Source organism: Canis lupus, chromosome 1 (genome assembly GCF_011100685.1).
Source record: "Canis lupus familiaris isolate Mischka breed German Shepherd chromosome 1, alternate assembly UU_Cfam_GSD_1.0, whole genome shotgun sequence".
NCBI classification, from domain to species: Eukaryota; Metazoa; Chordata; class Mammalia; order Carnivora; family Canidae; genus Canis; species Canis lupus.
The window spans coordinates 66,978,949-67,000,066 of record NC_049222.1 but is presented as its reverse complement, the minus strand read 5'-3'; the positions used below and the strand labels follow the sequence as shown (position 1 = coordinate 67,000,066).

General features: G+C 36.3%; 1 protein-coding gene and 1 pseudogene across 2 annotated transcripts in view; one reads left to right on the top strand and one right to left on the bottom strand.

Annotated features, from left to right (window-relative positions):
- Window positions 1-21,118, top strand: part of THEMIS (thymocyte selection associated) — a 182,751-nt gene that overhangs the window by 104,543 nt on the left and 57,090 nt on the right. The gene's annotated exons all lie outside the window — the stretch shown is intronic.
- Window positions 2,042-2,141, bottom strand: LOC119869863 (annotated as a pseudogene).

The window sequence follows — 21,118 nt, the reverse complement described above, 5'->3', positions numbered from 1 at the left end:
GATGGCTGTACGTGGCTAGCCTTGGGCAGTGTGGTTCCCAACTGGGATGGTTTCCAAGTGATATGCTAAAGTATCCCAGGAATGGGTAGGGTCAGTTTGTCACATCTGCCACGCCCAAGTTATAGAACTAAGAGCAACCCAAGGCTGTGTACCCTTTCTCCCGATTGTCTTTTCTCCTTAGACCCTGTGCTGGAGAAGTAATAAAAGAATTAGTGAGTAGAGGGAGGAAATGGAAGGAGATAATAATTAAGAAGTCAGCCATACTTTCTTCTCTATTTGTAGATTTGGAAGCCTCGAGGGAGATTAAGCTGTATGTCTTGGAGAAGCTCTCCGAACTTTGGTTATTATACTAAACTGGACTGGATCTAAGTGGCTAATACACAAACGTGGATTTTTATGAACTACTTGTTCCTTAAAAGCTATGGGATTGCCTTAAGATTCTATGCCGAGTTAGAACAACAACCACCAGGTTACAGAACCTTGAAGGGATTTAAGAAGGAAGTTGGTTCGTTCTTATATCCTATCAAGTCCAACTTGTTCAATAAATTGTTTATATAACTATGTGTGTTGGTCCACCCATGTGTGTATTGTCTCTGTATATGAATAGGTAAATGGGGGTACGTGCAATGTGGTTATTTCCAGTCATTCTTTGGGATATCAAGTTTTTTTTAATGTCCAAATAAAATTAAACAAGCGCTCAGTTTCATATAATTTTTGACATTCCAGTGCCCTCCTCCTTTATTTTCAAAAATTTATGTGGGAGATTTATATATTCCCCTTTGGTCTCCTTTGTTCTATTGCTCTTCATTCTTTTTCTGGATTTTATTATTTTATTTTATATTTTTGATCTACAAAAAGCTATACATGATAAATGTACATAACTTGGTGAATTTAGTAATTAGTATACACCCATGAAACCATCAACACAGTCTATGCCGTTAAACTGTCCATCATCTCCAAAAGTTTCCTGCTGTCCCCTTTATTATTGCTTTTCAATTTTACTTCATGTTTATTTTTTGTCTCAGTCCTGGTGCTGCAACTTGCATCAGATTGCTCTGGTCTTTAGTGCCCCAAACCATGAATTCAATTTACTCTCTTTGGTTTTTCAGGGAGCTACTAACAATGCACTTGTGTGTAAAATGAATTTGCTGAAGATCTGGTGATAACAGCTAGGAACAGAAAGCAAAAGTTCCAGGGCGCCTGGGTGGCTTGGTTGGTTAAGCGTCTGCCTTCAGCTCAGGTCATGATCTCAGGCTCCTGGGATATTTAATTAAAAATAAAAAGTTAAAAAAATGAAAATAGAAGTTCTAAACCCTAATAATAATAATTAATCCTTGACCCTTAACCCTCTCCAGGCTTTCATCTCACAGAATTAATGCCTTTGCTTCTAGGACCATCTCATATTGTTGGTTGTTTGCTTTTTAGTAACAGCAATAACAACATTAGTATTATTAATGCATTAAAAATGCTCATCTTATAATTTAGTTATGTAATCTTAATTTGGAGAGCTTGATTTGCCTTCCGATCAGACCCACTTATAATTTTTCTAAATCTGTATTTATTTTCATATTTAACTGCTTAATCCATGAGAATTTATTTTGTATGCTGTATATTGTATTAAAAAAATTAAGTAGATGCTTAAAACATTTTCCCAGTTCCATATATTTACTAAAGTATTCCTTATCTGTTCTGAAGGCAGTTTCTCAATTTTTTATTCTATTTTTTTTTTATTTATCTGGCTTTTCTTAAACGAGTAGCTCACAAGTAGTATTTTCTAATATGTTATAATATTGGTATACATTTTTTCTTCTTGGCATTAATTATTTAGGTTCTCAGTTCCTTATTTTTTCAAATGAACTTTTAAGCCATTTCATTAATTTCTCTAAAGACATCTAGGGGGTATTTCGGTTGGAATTCTATTAAACTTAAATATTAATTTAGAGGAATATGAATTTTTATTTTACCATCTTGGCAAATGGTTTGATATTCCATTTAGTTAAATCTTGTAATTAAATTCTTCTATATCTTTATAACAATTTTTAAAAATATGGAATGCTTCACAAATTTGTCAACCTTGTGCAGGGGCCATTCTGATCTCTATATTGTTCCAATTCTAGTATATGTGCTGCTGAAGTGAGCACTGTCTTTATAATAATTTCTGATGTACTTCTGACATTTCTTCAAGTTGCCATTTCTTCATATTAGACTCCTTCCTTCAGAGATAGGAACACTCGGTTGTGTGGTACTCTCTCCAATGTAGAACTTCTGTATTTCCATTTGAATAAAACCAGAGATTATGACTTTTGCTTTTAGACAAGTCTGTCACTCAGCGGCTTTTTCCTGATGATTATATATTAGATACTGTTTTAGATGCGGCACATGCATCAATAACAAAACATCTTGGTATGTGGCTTGAAACTCTGTCTTCGTGATCCTACAGCTAGTGAGAACTGGGTTCCCATTTTTTTCTCTACTCTTTTTTTACCTTCTGTGCAAGGATTTTCCCAGGAACTGCATCTTTTCAGGATTCTAATGGAAGTACATACAATGTAGTGCATGGTAAGTACTATTTAAAAAAGAAGAGGGCAAGATAAGTAGGATCAAGGGTGTAAGAAGAGGGATGCCTGGGTGGCTCGGTGGTTGAGCATCTGCCTTCAGCTCAGGGCATGATCCCGGAGTCCTGGGATTGAATCCTGCATCAGGCTCCCCCTAGGGAGTCTGCTTCTCCCTCTGCCTGTGTCTCTGCCTCTCTCTCTGTGTCTCTTATGAATAAATAAATAAAATCCTTTTTAAAAAGTGTAAGATGAATAGAACAATTTTAAATAGGGTGGTCATCGTGTGCTTTGCTGGGAACAGAACACTTGTTCAAAGACTTGAATGGATAAGATGAGCTATGCAGACAGAGGATGGGGTAAGTGTTCCATGCAGAAGAAAGAGATGGTACAAACCCCAAGGCAGGGGTGTGACTAATGTACCCAAAATTTGGCTGGAAGGCCACGAGGACTGGGATATAGTGAAGAAAGAGACAAAAGGGGATGATTTCAGAGATGAAATGGGGGAGAAAAATTGTGTATGTCTTTGTAGGTTATTGTAAGAAGTTTGGCTTAACCTTTTATGAGACAAGAAGCCCCTGGAGGAACAGGTGGGAGAATGACAGTTACACTTTACAGGACTCACTCTGACTTCTGTGCTGCTGCTAGAAAGGGAGCAAGGATGGAAACAGAGAAACCAGTAGGGGGACATTGCTATATATGATGCTGCCCTGGGCCAACAGGATAACAATGGGGGTAACAAAAAAATGGTCAGTTGTAGAGGGCAAAGCAAAAGGTACTTCTATCTAGGGTGCATTTTTCTCCTTCTACTTCCTTTAAAGAATCTTCATCTTATAACTCTCTGCTGCTGAACTTTTAAGTTTAGCTTATTCCGATCTGATTCTCTTATTCACAGAATTTTCTTCTCTTGGACTTTATATAGGTGCAATTCTCTTTTGAAAATACTGAAAATTTAATTTTAGAGAGCTGTGGTGGGAAAAAATACTGTTTGGAAATCAGGAGAATGTGATTCTCATCCTGGCTGTGTTGTTAGTTTGCCACGTGGTATGAGGCAATCTTGGCATTCTTCATTCTTGACTATAAAACAAGGTTAGAGTATAATGAGTGATGTTAATTTTTTTTTAGCGTAAATAGTCTACCAATCTGTGATTCTGTCTCTGTAGTCTGGTCAGTAAAGAGTTAAAAGTAACTGACAAATATTCCTTGGAGATCCTTGAAATATCAACAGAATGCTTTGCTATAACTGAAGAATTTTTAAGAAATGGGAAGTATCCAACTTACAGTATTTTGAAGGGATGGTGGTTGCCCTTGATGTTTGCTGCAAGATTCTCTCTCTGGCAGCTGAAGACAGGCCCTTGTTTGTAATGCTTGACTTAACGAGGCCTACTCTGTCTTTGTGATCTCACAGCTAGAGAGAACTGGGTTCCCATTTTTTTCTCTCTCTCTTTTTTAACCTTCTGTGCAAGGATTTTCCCAGGAACTGCGTCTTTTCAGGATTACCCTTTCCTGTTTCAGTCCTGTGCTTCTAAAACCTGATCTGTGGTGGTTGGATCACTGCATTATGCATGCACAAGGCAATATTTCCATCCACTTGTTTATCTGTTTCATCTTAACATTTCCCTGTATCTGATCTTCTCCTTGAGAAGAGCTTTCTAGGGTTTCCAGGTCTGTCCTCCTGTTGCCTCCCCTGGGGCATATATTCTTCATGTGTACCTTGTCTCTGTTCTCTTTTATATCACACACTACATCTGGTTCTGTGCCCTGGTGCAACTTCTTCCTCCCTGAAGCTCGTTCAGTCTGTTTTGAAACGCGTAAACAATATTGTTTCTCTCCCATCTCAAGGGCGTTGCATTTGCAACCCTATCTGACATCGAGAGACCAAAATTAAGATACTAAGAAACTACCAAATGGAAGGCCGAAATAGGTTGTTCTTGCAAATGGAAAGATATTCACCCCCATTTTGCTAAAAGCACAAGATCTTTCTAATCAAACATTTGACATCATGACCAGGCTGGGGAAAAAGTGTACCTGTTCAGTTATAATTGGTTCGGCTCACAGAAGTGGATTTCTCATTGTCTGTGGAGCTACAGGAAATATGGTTAATAAAAGCACATGTCAGCCTGACTGAAGCTGTTCTATAAAGCCCTGCCAGGCCACTCTGCAAAACTGTTATTTCCTATTATGAAAACTAAATCTCAAATCATAGTTAAAAGGTAATCAGTCTTCAAGAGAGTGGTCTGCAGGGGTCAGCAGTAATTCAGATTTGATTGGCAACATAGGCTTTTCAGGGAATAGTTCAAAATGGGAAGCATTTTGAGAAAGCCAGAAACACAATCCAAAATGATGATTCTCAGAATTTTCTAACATTGGGTTATTGATAGATATATAACAATTTTTTTTTAAGTTGTACTTTCCTAGGAACTGTGATAACAGCACACGGTGGCTTTGTGTACTTCATCCCATTTAGCTCCTGGAACACAACCTTGTGGTGGAGGTCTCCTTGTCTCCACACTATAGCTGAAGAGACTTGCCCAAAGTTCCTAGACTGTAGTCAATGTCAGGGTGGGCCTTTCTGGTGGGCTCTTCATGGTCTCATGTCACCTCCCAGAAAGGTGGTGTAAGATTGTCTCTAGCAACTCTTCTGCTCTGTTGCTCCTTGCTTTATATCCATGCTTATTGTTTCTGTCACTGTCAAAACAGAGCAATAGCACTTTCATCATAGGATGGTTGGAAAAACAAAATCCAAAGGAATAAAACACCTATCTTAAAAAAAAAAAAAAAAAAAAAAAAAAAACAAGCCCTATCTAAAGGGGATTAACGTGACCTCACCTAGAAGCTCAATTTTGTATGCAACATTCATGATCTGAAATAAAGTCATTTGCTTTCATTGAAAGGCATTGTGATTAGGTAAATTAGTAGCATACGTTTAGAAGCAAGCCTGTTTCTCTTTTTGTACGAAAGTGGCGTTGCTGACATGTTGTTGGAGGGACGGGTATTGCAACCATCTTCCTGGTTGGGTCTGCACTCAATCTGTAGTTCTCTGTGCTAACCAGGTAAGCAAAGATGCTAAGTCAATATACCTCTATTGTGCACAGGCATCCGTACCCACTTTTTGCTTAAATTTTATAAAATTAATGTCACCCTACATCTGCTTTGTCTTCCTCTGAGATCAAGCAGAATTAAATCTCTAGATACTCCTCATTTCACTCAGAAGAATCTTTCAGTTTGGCAAGTAATAGAGCGATCTTGACTAGTTTCCTTGGAATTCCTTAGGATTTCCTCATTTTTTTTCTTTTGCTACATTGCCAATATTGATATTGGTGTACACAGATTATCTCCTTTGTGAGACCTGGGATAGTCTGTTCTGCAGATACCGTGTCTTGCATGAGTGTATGATTGTCCTCAAAAGAAGTTTAATAAGTCTTTGTCTGGGGCTGAACAAGAGAGCACATTTCCATGACACTTAAAAAATCTCCCAGGGAAAACCCTTTAGATTACATACAGAATTTATCCAATTTCAATACAAAGCTAAATTACTCTAGGACTTATTTCTAGGCCACATGCCAATCACACTGAATTTATCAAATCATCCATCAGTTAGTTCGAATATGTAGATATAACAAGACAAAACAAAGGAAGCAAAAAAGCAGCTGTTACTCAAGATTGGGTAGACCATGAAAGTCATTATAGGCCACTAAAAGGACTCTGATTTTTTTCTATGACCGAGATAAGGAGCCATCAAAAGGAAGAGCAGAGATGTGGCATGACATGATTTATACTTCAAAAGAATCACTAGGGGTGCCTGGGTGGCTCAGTTGGTTAGCACCTGCCTTCAGTTCAGGTCATGGTCCCAGGGTCCTAGAATTGAGCCCTGAGTAGGACTCCCCGCCCAGCAGGAAGCCTGTTTCTCTCTCTCTCTTTCTCTGCCTGCTGCTTCCCCTGTGTGTGCTCTCTCTCTGATAAATAAATAAATTAATTAAATAAATAAATAAATAAATAAATAAATAAATAAATAAATAAATAAATAAAATCTTACAAAAGAAAAGAAAAGAATCATCATGGGGGCACCTTGGTGTCTGTGTTGGATGCAGGTCATGATATCAGGGTCCTGGGGTCAAGCCCCCAGTCAGGCTCCCTGCTCAATGGGGAGCATTGCTTCTTCTCTCCCTTTTCTTCCCCTCAACTTGTGCTCAAATAAATCTCTCTCTCTCAAATAAATAAATAAAACCTTTTTAAAAAAATCACAATGGCTGTGAGAGGGTCCTAAATGATTAACATTAGTAATGCTCAGGACACTGAAGTTTTGTTTCTAAAGTGTGATCTAGATACTAGGATCATTTTGTTTTGATTTTGAAATTTATTTGGAAATATCTTTGCTATATCAAGGTAAATGAAGTCAGCTTTATCTCCCTAATCTTTTGCTGTATTCTGAGCAAGTGGACAGAAAGTAATGGGGATTAAGTAAAGTAACCTGGTCCGAACAGAATTTGTAAGATATAAAAATTTATTGCCTATTCAGTGATATCAAGGGAGACTCTCTGAAGCACGATTGTTTTAGTCGTACATTTTCAAGAAAAGATTTAGGGATAAAAATGTAAAAACAAAACAAAACACCCTTCCTTTCAGAGAACTACAATCTGAAAATATATTTTAGTGCCATGTTACTGTCAGTAAGTGATTACTCTAAAAGTTCGGGTGGTGTAGAGCAAGACAATAATTATGAATGTCATTGATTTCTTTAATCAAGATGCCAATAATGGTGAAGAAGACATTTTGCTTTCTTTTTCCCCATTAACATCAGTCTACCCATCTTTTCATTATTCAGGATTAGAAAGCTGTAAAATAAATCAGTGAAGGTCACTAGACTGTTAAGCTTCAATCCCTAGGTCTGACTGTTAGAAGGCGATTCTCTCTGAATGCGTTCATGTTCCCTCATGGTCTCAATGTTCTGGGGAATGACCACTGGCAAATTTGGTTAAAGGATGACTGAAGAGGAAGCATGTTCTGCAAGATAGATAGTTTATTACTTCAGAGAGATTCAGAGACGTCCTTCTCCTGTAGTATTTGCTTCTATCCCAGAATAAAAGCCTCTCCCTCTCCAGATGGGAAGAGGGGACAGTGTGCTGGTCAACCTCTGATTGTCATACTTTTGTGAGTCTGTGGTACAATCCTATTTGTGCAAAATCCTCATTTCCCCCCAAATAATTAGCCAATTATATCAACGCCACTTATTCAGAATTTTAGTAGTGATGCCTCTTATAGCCTCACCAGTGCTGAGATGCTCTGTGATAATAAACTGTGCTCTGACCTAGAAATGTCATGTTTCCTGTCAGGATATCTGTCTATCAATCAATCAATCAATCAATCAATCAATTATCAATCATCTTCTATCCTCCATCTACCTAGCTACCAGAGAGTGTGACAGGCCAACTTCTTATCTTACAAGCATTGTCTCAGACCCTTAAACTTCAGACTGAACATTGATGTCTTCCCTTTATGAGGCTCACGCATTTTGATATTCATACTAATGGGGAATGAAACTCATTTTGTGTTAGTTGTCAAGATATTCGGTATGTCATCGGTTCTTCATGATACATTTAACAAAGATCCCAGAAGTAGCACATGTATAAGTATGGAGTCCTTCACTCACACATGTTGGCAGGGCTGTTGAGATGGATAGGCAAAAGCATTTCCTTGGCAGCAGTAATAAGTCTGAATTTCATTGAAACATGCTATGAAGGATGATGTCATACAAAGGACATGGCAACTATAGCCAAGTGTCATGTTGGCACATGCCATGATTTGGTGATTTCTGAGGCTTTTTATCTGCATGAGTAGATAGATAGACGTAAGGTTTTTGCTTTCTGGTTAAAGAAAGAATATAGGGTGTGTGTGGTGGAGGGGAGGGCTGTATACATGCAAGAGTGCTGGAGAGAGTCAGAGTTAAAAAAAAAAAACAAGTAAGTTGGGGGGATTTATAATATGGAGAGTTAACCTAATATTTTACATTTTGATTGCTACAACTAGCATCACAGCCTTAGGAAGATGCAATATTAAATAATTGCTGCTGATTGTTTTCTATAAATGCCTCATGTTAGGGCTGTTCCCAGACTGGCTGGAGTCAGGCTATGAAAGGAGCTTTTCCAGGGAGCTGAGAGATTGGTGTAAGAGTGATAATAATCTGAGAATGAGGCTTTGAAAAATTTTTTTTTATTGTGGTAGGAACATTTAACAAAGGATCTACTCTCTTAACAAATTAAGTGTATAATGCAGTATTGTTGAATACAGGTATGATGTTGTATAGGTATGATTGCTTACTCATCTTCCTTAACTGAAACTTTATATCCATTGATTAATAAGTCCATTTTCCCCTCCTTCTAGGCTCTGGCAACCATGATTCCCCTCTTTGATTCTATGAATCTATTTTAGATACTGCACATAAGTAGAATCATGCAGTATTTGTCTTTTTATGGTAGCTTATTTCATTTAGTATCATGTACTCAAAATTCAACAATATTTTTCGCATATTGCAGGATTTTCTTCTCTTTTAAGGCTGAATAGTTTTCCATTAAACTCATATTCCACGTTTTCTTTATCCATTCATCTGCTAATGGATATTTAGCTTGTTTTCACATCTTGGCTATTGTGAATCATGCTGCAATGGATATAAGAATGCATCTTTCTCTTTCAGATCCTGATTTCAATTCTTTTGGCTAAATATCTAGATTTGGGATTGCTGGATCATATGGTAGTTATGTCTTTAATTGCTTGAGGAATTTTCTGTCCTGTTCTCTAAGGAGTTCCAAACTCAGTGTGCCAGTGGGTGATTGCAAGTTGGCTGAGTTTTGAGGCTATGACAGAGCTGGGGGAAGGAATGGGACGAAAGCAAGTCAAGACAGCACAAAGCTTGCAGTTCTCATCAAGATTAAGTCATTTTTTGAATAAAATATTCTTGGGTTGGTGAAGATATTTAGTTAATTCTAGACTTCTGAAAAAAATTAAGCCTATTGATTTTTGCCAATGTCCATTGCTTCTATAGATGAGTGGAGTTTCGGAGGCCCTTAGTCCATCATTCCTAATTGTTGACCTTGGGCAAATTATTTAACCTCCTTTTTTCTCTATTTTCACATTTGTAAAACAGGGATCATATCTTGCCTCAGAAAGTTGTGGTGAGGATTAAGCAAGTTTATTTTAGGAAAATCACCGAGAATAGTACCTGGCACATAACAAACACCCAATAAACACCTGCCATTAAAATCAAGGAGATTCATTTAAAATACATCAGTTAAGATGTTAACAAATCTACTTTTTATTATTACTTTTTTAAAATTTTGGTCTAATATTCACAGGATAAGTCACACTTTATTTTTTAGTTGGTTTATCTGGGTAGGTAGACTTCTAGATTATATTCCACAAAGTATCAGACCACAGCAGCGGTTTTCCATTCTATTATATTGAATATTCCCAGAACTGTTCAGATTGAAAACCATACTAAAACAGGGTAATCTTGCCTTTTGTTATCTCAGAAAAATAAACTTGTTTATGCGTGTACTTCTTTAAAAAGGGATTTTATTTATTTGAGATTTATTTGAGAGAGAGAGAGAGAGAGAGAGCAGAAGAATGGAGCAGGGGTGCCGAGAAGGAGAAGCAGACTCCCCACTGGGTGGAAAGCCTGACTTGGGCTCCATCTCAGGACCCTGAGATCATGATCTGAGCTAAAGGCAGACACTTAACTGACTGAGCCATCCAGGTGCCTCTGTGCTTTTTTTGAAACATGGTTTATAAAATAGGACTTTTTGAGAGGATTGCCTTAGGATTGAATATAAAATTTATGATATTTTATGAAATACCTAGAATTTTCCAAGTTATTGATGTTTTTATAAAATATTTTAAATTTTGATGATAAAGATGCTTCCTTAAGACATCCCCTACTAGGGGAGAATGGATATTAGAAGTGCTCTTTCGGTGCCTTAAATGTCAGCAACCTCCAGCCTGTCAGAGAAAGTACATGGGAATTCCATGAATAAGTTTAATGTAAAGCCAAAATGGCTAGTTCAGAATATTTAGCAGTAGTAATTAATTATGAAATGTAACTAGTTATTTGGTCAGTATTCTATGAATATATTAAGCATAATAGGGGTTCCTGGGAGGCTCAGTCAGTTAATCATCTGATTCTTGATCTCAACTCAGGTCTTAGTCTCAGGATCATGGGTTCAAGCCCTGCATTAGGCTCTATGCTGGGCATGCAGCCTAAATTAAAAAATAATATGTATATATAAAATATAATGTTAAAAAATACATATGTTAAGCACAATACTCCTAGTGATCCCTTTCATTAAAGATATTCTTTTGTTTGGGGCTGTGTGTATTAGTATTCTAAACCCTCTGATTTTTTAATAAGCAATAAAAAATGCCTATATTGGTTCAGCAATTTTTCTTCATCTCTAATGTTCAAATGAGATATTTTAATTTTTGCATTTTAATAATCTTTCATATAGTAAAGATCATACCAGTTCAGATCTAAAGGAGAGACATACTAGATACAAAACTTTCAAAGATTTATCATTCTGAAAAGATAATTTATAATATATAATATATATTGATGTATACATTTAACCCAATTCCAATAAAAATTCAGCTAATTTCATAAAAATAGAAATTCACAAGCTAATACTAAAATTTATATGCAAATGCAAAGGACCTAAGATAGCCAAGGCAACTTTCTTTTTAAAAAGCAAAAGGTTATAGAACAAATGTTATTTCATTTCAAAACTACTAATAAATCCACAGCAATCAAAACATTGTAGGACTAGAATAAAAATAAACCTAAGATCAAAGCAGCATGAAGGAGCAGAGAAATAAATGCACATACAAATAGTCAACCAATTTTCAACAAAGGTGTCAATGTAATTCAATGGAAATAGATAATCTTTTTATCAAAGGTTTTGAAACAACTAGTATTTACAGAACAACTGGATATCAATTGGGAAAAAAAGAATGTACCTTGACCTTAAATTCACACCATACACACAAAAAATAGCTTAAGATGAATCATAGACCCAAATCAAAAAGCTAAATTCATATAATTTTTAGAAGCAAAGATAAAATATTTACAATTTGGGAAGGCAAAGATTTTTTAAAAATAAGACACAACAAGAATGAATCATTTTTAAAAAGTAAAATTGAATGACATCAGATTCAAAAACTTCTTTTTCAGGATACTGTATCAAAGCTGAAAAGAAATGCCCCCGTCTAAAAAATAAAAATAAAAAATAAAATAAAATAAATAAAAACAATTAAAAAAAAAATGCCCCAGTCTGAAAGAAAATATTATATACATGTAACTAACAAAACATTTATATCTGTTGTATGTTTAAAAACAAAAGACTTACAACTCAACCATGAGAAGACAACACAACTGAAAAAAAAGAAAAGAAAAAAATGTTTGAGCATTTCACAAAGGAAGTCATTCAAAATGCTCAATAAATATTTGAAAAAAACTGCTCTACGTTAAAATCATCTTTACTAGTAATTAAATCACAAGTTACCAAATAGCTTAAGTTTAAAAGATGAACAGGATCAGCTTTTGGTATGCTTGTGGAGGAACTTGAACTCTCTTATACGGTTTATGGGAATTAAATGATACAACTTTCAAAAAGAAACTGTATGACAGATTTTTTTAAAGATTTATGTTTATTTTAGAGAGAAGAGAGAGAAAGAGATGGGAGGCACCTGGGGGAGGGAGAAGAGAGAAAGAGAATCTCAAACAGACAACCCCCCCCTCCATGGGCGAGCTTGGACCCCCATGTGGAGTTTGAGCTCACAACCCTGAGATCATGGCCTGAGCCAAAACTAAGAGTTGGATGCTCAACCAACTGAACCACCCAGGCGCCCCTATATGACAGATTTGTAAAAGAAATTCTTTATAAATCTTTTGTAAGACTTTGCCATTCCACTGGAAGAAACTTAGCAAGGAGGAATGAAAGTATATATCCACACAAAGACATGTACAGGACTATGTATATAGTCTTTATTTATTGTAACTCCAAACAAGAAACAACCAAATATTCTTTCCCACATGAATAGATAAACATACTGTTGTAGAGCCATCAAATGGAATATTACTCAGCAATGGAAAGGAATGCAAAGGCCTGAATCAATCTCAAAGGCAGGAAGCTGAGCCAGAGCAATTGGAGGGTAAACGGTAAATGATTCTATTTTTATAAAATCTAGAAAGGCAAAACGGATCTATAGTAACAGAGGGCAGATCATTTGTTGCCAGGGGTGGGAGACATTGACTGTAACGGAGCAAGAAATTATTTGAAGTGGGGGTGAGGGGGTAATAAAACTTTTTTTTTTTTAATTTAGGAAAAAAAAATCAAAGCCACAGTGTTACCAGTAAAGCATTGTGTAGTTCAAGATGAGACCAAAAGGGTGGCTGGAAGTTTCTTGAGGCTTCAGGAAATCGTAAAAGACTGTCTCATTTTTTCTCTCGGTAGAAATCACATCTAACTAAGGCTTTTAAAATCTCTCTGTTGTGAGCCTGTGGCTCCTCCCATGACCCAAAGTAAAAGCCCCACTCAGAAAATATGTGACTATCACTGTTGTCTAGTGATAATTTCATTATAATTTATATATAACAAACCCTCAGGTTTTAAAGGAATTATAAAACTTGGGACAGAAAGGAACAGAGCATTTAAAACAAAAAGGCTAAATCAATCAATCAATCAATCAATCAAACAAAAAGGCTTTTGAACCCCAAACTTCCTCCTGGCAGAATATAGGCTGAGAACACTCCTCAGCTGCAAATATGACCTAGTTCATAAGGAAGGAAGATGAGTGAGAGGGTAGTGTCCAGACTCCAGGGCAGGCCAACGGCCACGGAGAACCACCCAGGGAGCATCATCTGATCCTAAGCAACATGCCCCTGCCTTCTGAGCAAAGTGAAATGGCAACTGTGCTTTGCTACATCTCAGTAATTTTTCAGGCCAGTGACTCTATGTTGCTCCTATTTTTCCTCCTCTTTTTGAGTAGAAGCATCTATTGAGGTTCTCCTGATCCTGTCTCCCCATTGTAGGTCGGGTATGTGGGCGCCACATAGCTTGTTTCTTTACTTCACTGTCTTCTGATCAAGAGGTAGCCCCCCACAAGTAACCTCAAATGCACCTGAACCTGATTTACATCATGGGATCCCAGAGTTCACGTGTGATCCTGAGGTTGAAATGGGATGAAACCTTGAGAGTTTAGGGAGTCTAGTAAGTGTCAGTTGGAAATGGGAGAGATGTGTATCATCTTTGACCAGAAGACTAGCTGTGGTAGTTAGTCTTCAAAGATTGCCCTAATTTTTTTAGATTAACATTTGTTAAGTTAAACACTGGGGTGTTAGATGGTGAGCTGTGGTGCAACAAAAGACCACAAGAGAACGGAAATAGAGATGCTTTCTTGGAGAAAATACGGGGCAAGTCTGGAGAGACAACACGGAGACATCAAGGCAAGGTGCAGCAAAGGGGGGAGGACCGGGTGCACCTGCCTCAATTAGGGCCCTAGGGTGGAGTGCTTTGGGGTTTCCAGACTAAGATTAAATCAGTCAATTTAAGCGGGGGGGGAAAAAAAGTGAGTTTTTGGTGAGCTTCGCAGGAATTTTATCTAAGGAGTGTATGAGGGAAAGGCCTTGGGAGACAGAGGAGACTGTTTGTCATGAAGACCATTGGGGAAGTCATACCAGGAACTTAATGCTCTCTTGTTGGAGAGACCCCTGGGATGTCCATCATCAGAGCATCCCAGCGGAGTCTAGCTTTTTCCACCAAAGTGTGGACACTGCAGACCCAGACAACAGCACAGGAAACGAGGCCTAGTCGATTCACGAAACGGAGAGATCCTAAAATACTGTTTTAAACCACTACCTCTTGAGATGACTTGTTATGCAGCGGTAGATAGCTAGGACATGTACACAAGCCACCATGTATAAACATGAAAGATTTTACAGAATAAAATCCATAAATTGGCTACTGTAGTATTCTTATTTTGAACTTGAGCTCATCTTAAGCCTTTTACTCTGGCATGTGATCGCATAACCACTAATATTAGAGGCTTTTACAGTTGTTGCTGTATTGATTATTATTCTTTAGGTTGTTTGGCTTCAAAAAAAGTTTGCTTTTTACGAAGTTAAGTGACAGTTTAAGCCATTTATAGATCTTGGCAAGGAAGAAGACACCAGATGTCATGTGTGTGATGGAACTATCCATAATCTTCTCGTTGTCACTAAAAAATCTCTTAAAATCCTTTAGTGGAAGTTTAAATTTGTAGCTGCTTATCAGTCATAGGAAAGCAGGTTGGCTTTTTTAAAAATAATACATAAAGATCTTTTAAGATATCTCTGAGTATTTTTAACTGTTCTCTTTTTAATGGTGGAAAATGGGATAAAGAGGCTCAAAAGCATTCTAAAAATGTAAATTCTTCTTTTGGAAATTTCTAGTGTACAACTTGGCATACTAGTCATGCTGAAATATATCCAGAGTATGTGTGATGATCAGAAACAGTGATCCTTGACAGAAACATTCTAAGTCTTGAGGCTTCCACATTAGCTTAATTATGTGAGGCCGTTTTAACAAGCTACATTTTTTTTTTTTTTTTTTTTTTTTTTGCCTTTCCCCCAAGGAAGTGCATTTTAGGTCAAAGTTCTGTTCTCTTATCAGCAGAATCTTAAAATTACTTAAAGCTTCTTAATTATTTTTCTATCCTCAAAATCATGCTACAAGTAACTCCAAGGCTTTAGGTGTATCATTTGAATCAGCATATCGTTATACACAGACAGACTGAATTCTGGAACTTATCCAGTGGTATCGACTTGATTTAGTATAACTTCGTTTGTCTGTTAAGTACATGATGGCTGGCAGGGCCAAGAGGAGTCTAATAAACACATTGTACTTCTTATAGAATTCCTTGAAGACTGAGTTTTCCTCCTCTTTTAGTGAATCACCCAAGCAAAAAGATTGGACCTGTAAATCATTCACTAGAACTGCTTACATTTTTAGACTTCTCTGGGAGTAGAAACATCAAAATCACATTAGAATTCAAAGATATTGGTATTGTTTCCAGAAAAAAAAAAAGGCCATAGGAATTAGAATCCATTGGCACAAATACTTATTAAAAGGAGAGTATAATCTATGGAATGGAAGATATTTGAATGATTTTGGATATACAGAAATGAACCATCACATCCAAGTGTTTTTTTTTTCCCAGAAAATGACCCCAAGAACCTCATCTTCAACCAATTAAATTTTTAATAAAATACTTATTAGCTCAAATATAAGGACTCTTCCTTAAGAATCCTCCATGAAGAGATGAACACTGTCTTTGAAAAATGGACAAATTATAGCAATAGAACATTTACAGAAATAAAAATGACCAATAAGTACATAAAGCAGTCATTAATCCCACTATAGATAATTTTTTTCAAATTTTAAAATAAGCTATTTTAATTCATCAAGGGCAAAATTAAAAAAAAGAAAGAAAAAAAGTTAATCAGATTGTATGAGGAAATAGCTTTTCTTATACTCTCTATGAACACTTTTTTGACCTAGCAACTCCGCTTCTCATTATATGTCTTAGAAAATCCCTCCTTGTATGCATTCATAAGAGTAATCATTATTGCATTGTTTCAAATAATGAACATATGGAAGCAATATAGATGTCTATTAATAAAATAATGATTATATACTCTAAAAATATCCATATTATGCATTTTAAAAAAATGAGATGTAGATGCAGTGAAAAGTAAGTGTCCAAGATGTATTATGAAGTGAAGAAAGAAAATTGTAGAACAAAATGCACAGTATTTTTCCATTTATTGAAAAAACCGGGCAGCTCAGCGGTTTAGCAACCACCTCCAGCCCAGGGTGTGATCCTGGAGACCCGGGATCAAGGCGTGCATTGGGCTCCCTGCATGGAGCCTGCTTCTCCCTCTGCCTGTGTCTCTGCCTCTGTGTGTGTGTGTGTGTGTGTGTGTGTGTCTCATGAATAAATAAATAAATAATTTTTTAAAAAGGAAAAAAGAAAAAATCACAAAACTACTCATTTGTTTATGATCTTTCTTGTATCCTGATACATATACGTGACATTGTACATGCATGTCATTCTGATATAGTGACCGTGGGGAGGGAAGAGGGAGAAATAGTGAAGTAAGGGCTATTCATATATTCATTTTGTAATTATGCAGATATAAAAAGAATGGGGAAAAATCCAAAGTGCGACTTAAAAGAATCGCATCTTTGGTGTTAAACTATGCTTAGGTGAATCGTAATTAAACTATGTTTAGGTGAACCATAAATAATTAAACACTTTTTCAGTTCCAAATTTCAATGTGATGTTAGTAATTGCTATGGAATATAAAGGTAGTTTGTAAGGTTCTTTATCTAATGGAGCAGAAATAAAATCTTCTTAAGCCAGGGAAATAAGCATGATTGGCAGTGGAGACCAAAGCCTGAGTGTATGGGCTTAGTGACATTGAACATATTGCTTCACCTCTAATTCCACTCTTTTTTCACTTATAAAATGAGGACATGATATATACCTTATAAGTGCCCAGGGGAGATCAAAGAAGATATTGTAGGAAAACATTTCACACACTACCAAGCACATAAGTCCTCAGATACTGGTGCATGTTTTCATTTATTCACAATAAATACAACTAACTTAGAAATTTAAATCACTGATTAGAACAAAGTGAAGAAAGCCAAGGAGCACGAACTCTAATGATTTACCCAACTTAATGGGATGCTTAAAAATATTAGTTTTATTTCAGTCTATTTCCTTATTAAACCTTTCATTTGAAGCGTAGCTTTAAGAAATTGAACGATTCTTCTGAATATAATTAATGTTTCCGTCTCCTTCCAGAGCCACGAGTTGACTAAAATTCAGCGAGAGAGCCACTTAGGAAAGTCAGGAGAGTGAATTGGAAATGAGTTGTCTTCTGATGTTGTATTTGAAACACTAATATTTGCATTTTAGACTGAGCTCAACTTTGTGTTGTTATTTAGGGAGAAAAGACTCTTCAGGGTTGGCTATGTGATAGGCAAGCAAGATTGATTATGTGCCATAGGCAGGTAAGACCAGGACTGCCAACGGGATTAGAAGCTGCTAGAAGAAAGCAGAGCAAAGAGGATGAATACAACGTGATACGCTTGCATTCAGCATTGAGCTACATTCAGGTAACTTTGTAGAAATGATGAACAACTCGGGAACTTTTGTTTAGAAACATTTTAATAATTTTGAAACTCTTCAATTTCTGGTCGGAATAATTGTCTGAAAACATAAATAATTCAGCTCATCATTGTATTGTGATTTTAATATCTTGAATTTAAAAAATATAATTAAGACTGTTTGGAGATCTCTTTTACACTTTGCTTTTATTCTTCTACAAGAGAGAGCTCCCTTGTCTTTTTCTTTTTGGAGGAAAAGGCATACGTATTTTAAAAGGAAGTGGTAATTAGCGTCCCTAGTCTATTGTTTTCATTGGAAAGTATGGTTTCTTTTTAGGTAAGCCAACTCTCCCTTCAGACTACAAAACTGATGATGAAGCAAAAACTATCACACTTTGAAGTCAGAAGGAACAGCTTGCTGGGTTGACAGAGGCAAGTGGAGGGAAATGTGCCTGGAGTTGTTAACGAATCCAGAAACACAGCATGGCATTTAAGTTAGTTAGAAGGGATGGGAAATGAATCCCTGGAATACAAATAATGTTCATTAACATTTATTTTGCTCTGCAAGTGTAATTCTCTAATTAAATGAAAGAAACATCATATTCTACCAATTTATAATCTGCATGAATGGAAAAATCATTAAATACCTAGGCTTAGAACTAAACAGAGTGAATTGTGTGTTTGTGTGTAGTTGTGTGCTACAGGGCAGAGAGATGGTAGGAGGACAGGGGAAGATGTACTTTCAAATATTTGGAGGCTCTATCATAAGCCATTAATAAAGAACTCATCAGTTGTGATATTGGAGCTGTTGAACATATTTTTTTGCATTTTTACTTACCTGAGGGAGGGAATTCTCTTATTTCTAGAAGTAGAATAGAAAAGAGGCTAAATATGGGTCTAATAACCAACTATTTTACCAAGAATATCAGTAAACATTTTTTAAAACAAAGATTTCCAAAAATTGATTCACAGTTCATGCTGCATTCAATAAATCTGTTGTTTGTTGCTTCAAACAAACAGAAAAGCTACATGGGATGTGTGAAATTCACTTAGGGGATTCCTGGTGGGCATCACAAAGACAGAAGCAATCATTACAAGGGCTAAATTAGAAATGTAATGAGCTCATTGGATGATGATCAAGACTTTATTGGAATTCTCATATGAAGTTGCCATGGACCGAGAAAATTAAACCGTGATTTCAGATATGTCCCACAAATTGAAAGTCACGTGGGCAGGTGCTCCAAATTTTGGGTGCTAAATTTTGGTCTGTGTGCTTCTACATTAGCCCCTCAATAAAACCTTGCTCTAGACTGCATACGTAAGGATGCTTAAATAAGGATTTAAGAATAACGACAGATGTTTTCCAAGGAATGCTGCAGTGGTCAACTAGCATCCAAATACACCCCAATACAATCCAGTTTCAATTAAATCACTTGAGCAATCCTTTACATTTGCGTTACAAAATTCTTTTCATTATTTTGCAATCTTCGTGCACAATAACATGGAATAATTTGTAATTCACCACAACTGAAATTGAATCTCATGTTCTAAAGGGAGGTGCTAAAGTTAACTTCCCCATCCATTTTTTTTTTTTTCTAGCTGGCAATCTATGTGAACTTGGGCTTTATTGTTCTCTCTTCATCATCTTCTAAACACTTACACTTGTGACATACTGGAAACTTTGCTGCTTTGTGAAATATTTCCCAGAAAGTAACTGGATGATAATGTTGCTCTCAGTATAGAGAGCTAAGAAAGTAATCATTATCTCTCAAATAGCTTTCTCCATGATTTTGGCCTTGTTTGTAGAACTGTTATGAGTCTGAAGGGATCCACTTATATATATATTTTTTCATTCTGCGTTATTGCATTGTTAAGGAAGAAATTATGTGCTATAATAGCACTCTTGACTTTGAGAGTTCTTGAACGTCTCAGGGGGTATCCCTTGAGAGTGCACAGGTCTCCTCTAACAGGATTAGATTTCTGAGATACTTGTAGTTTATATGAAGCTTTAAAATTCACAGGTAATGAGGTTTTGCTGGTGGTGGCCTGTACAGAGGAGATGTCAGGACAAAACGAAGAATGAAGTCCGACTGCAGTTGGGGGGGTCTGATCTTGTGATACTGTAGAAGAGAGAGAGCAAAACAAACAGTAACATTTATATGAACCTCTTCAGGAAAAGCAGGATTGGAACTTCCGGAAATTTTAAATAAGAAGTGAGAACATAAAGGTCCTCAAAATGGAATGGGAGAATGCCAAGAGTAAGACAAATGTGCAGTCTGTTACTGAATGCACGATGACCCACGGGTCTTAAAAAGTCGGGGTGCAGATCAGGGAAGGTGTCCATGGACTAGCCCCCCCAGTCCTGCGATGAGGCTATGATCTCTCTATATATATACCTACCAATTAGCTTCCTTTGTATTTTAATCTCATTAATCACAGGGTCCTCTGCATACACGCATGTCATAACCACCTTTACTTTTTAATGTTTTAACATTTCTTTACTATTAATTCTACCAGAAAACAAAAGGAAAACTACTGAAATATAAGAGCCCCAAGTTTGCAGACTGTAATGAAACACAAAAGAAAGACAAACTGATTTTTGGCAGATGACCATGGAAAAATACACAGCAAATGCCTTTGGTCCTGATTTCATCTCTACCTCATTCATAGTAGTTTTATGAGTATTAAATGGGACAAATTACGTACTATGTCAGGTACTTAGTAAGTACTCAGTAAACGTTGTCAATAATTAAGGCCTCTATCAACCAATCTTGGGATACAGATTATGGTGCACACGTGTTCCTGTGTCTTTCTAGACTGGTGATAGATAACTTTGTGCTCTCTTTTATCTCTTTCTTAATTAAATTTAAGTTGAGCCAGCTTTTAGGAATGTATAATATTGCTCTAGCATGTCTCCTCTGAGAATTATCTATCCAATAGCGCTGTAATGTACACCACAAATGTTAATCATACATGCAATTTTAAGTTTCCTAGTAACCATATCAAAAAAAGGACAAAAAAAGAACAGATGAAATTAATTTGGTTTATATACTTTAGTCTGTTACTTACAAAATATTAATGATTTCATTGTTTTATATGTAGTTAGTATAAAATTACTAATGTGATCATTTATATTTTAAGTTAAATTTTTTTTAATTTAAAAAAATGTAGCATGTGTCTTACACTTACACACATATCTGTTCAGACTGGCATTCAAGCATTCAATAGCCACATGCAACTAGTAGTTACATGTTGGATAATGCAGATCTATAGAAAGAAAGAAATTACTAAGCTAAAGGAAGAAATCTCTAATTCTGTAACCCTCATCCTAACCCTTACCCTAGTCCTTTAATATGCATTTAGCTT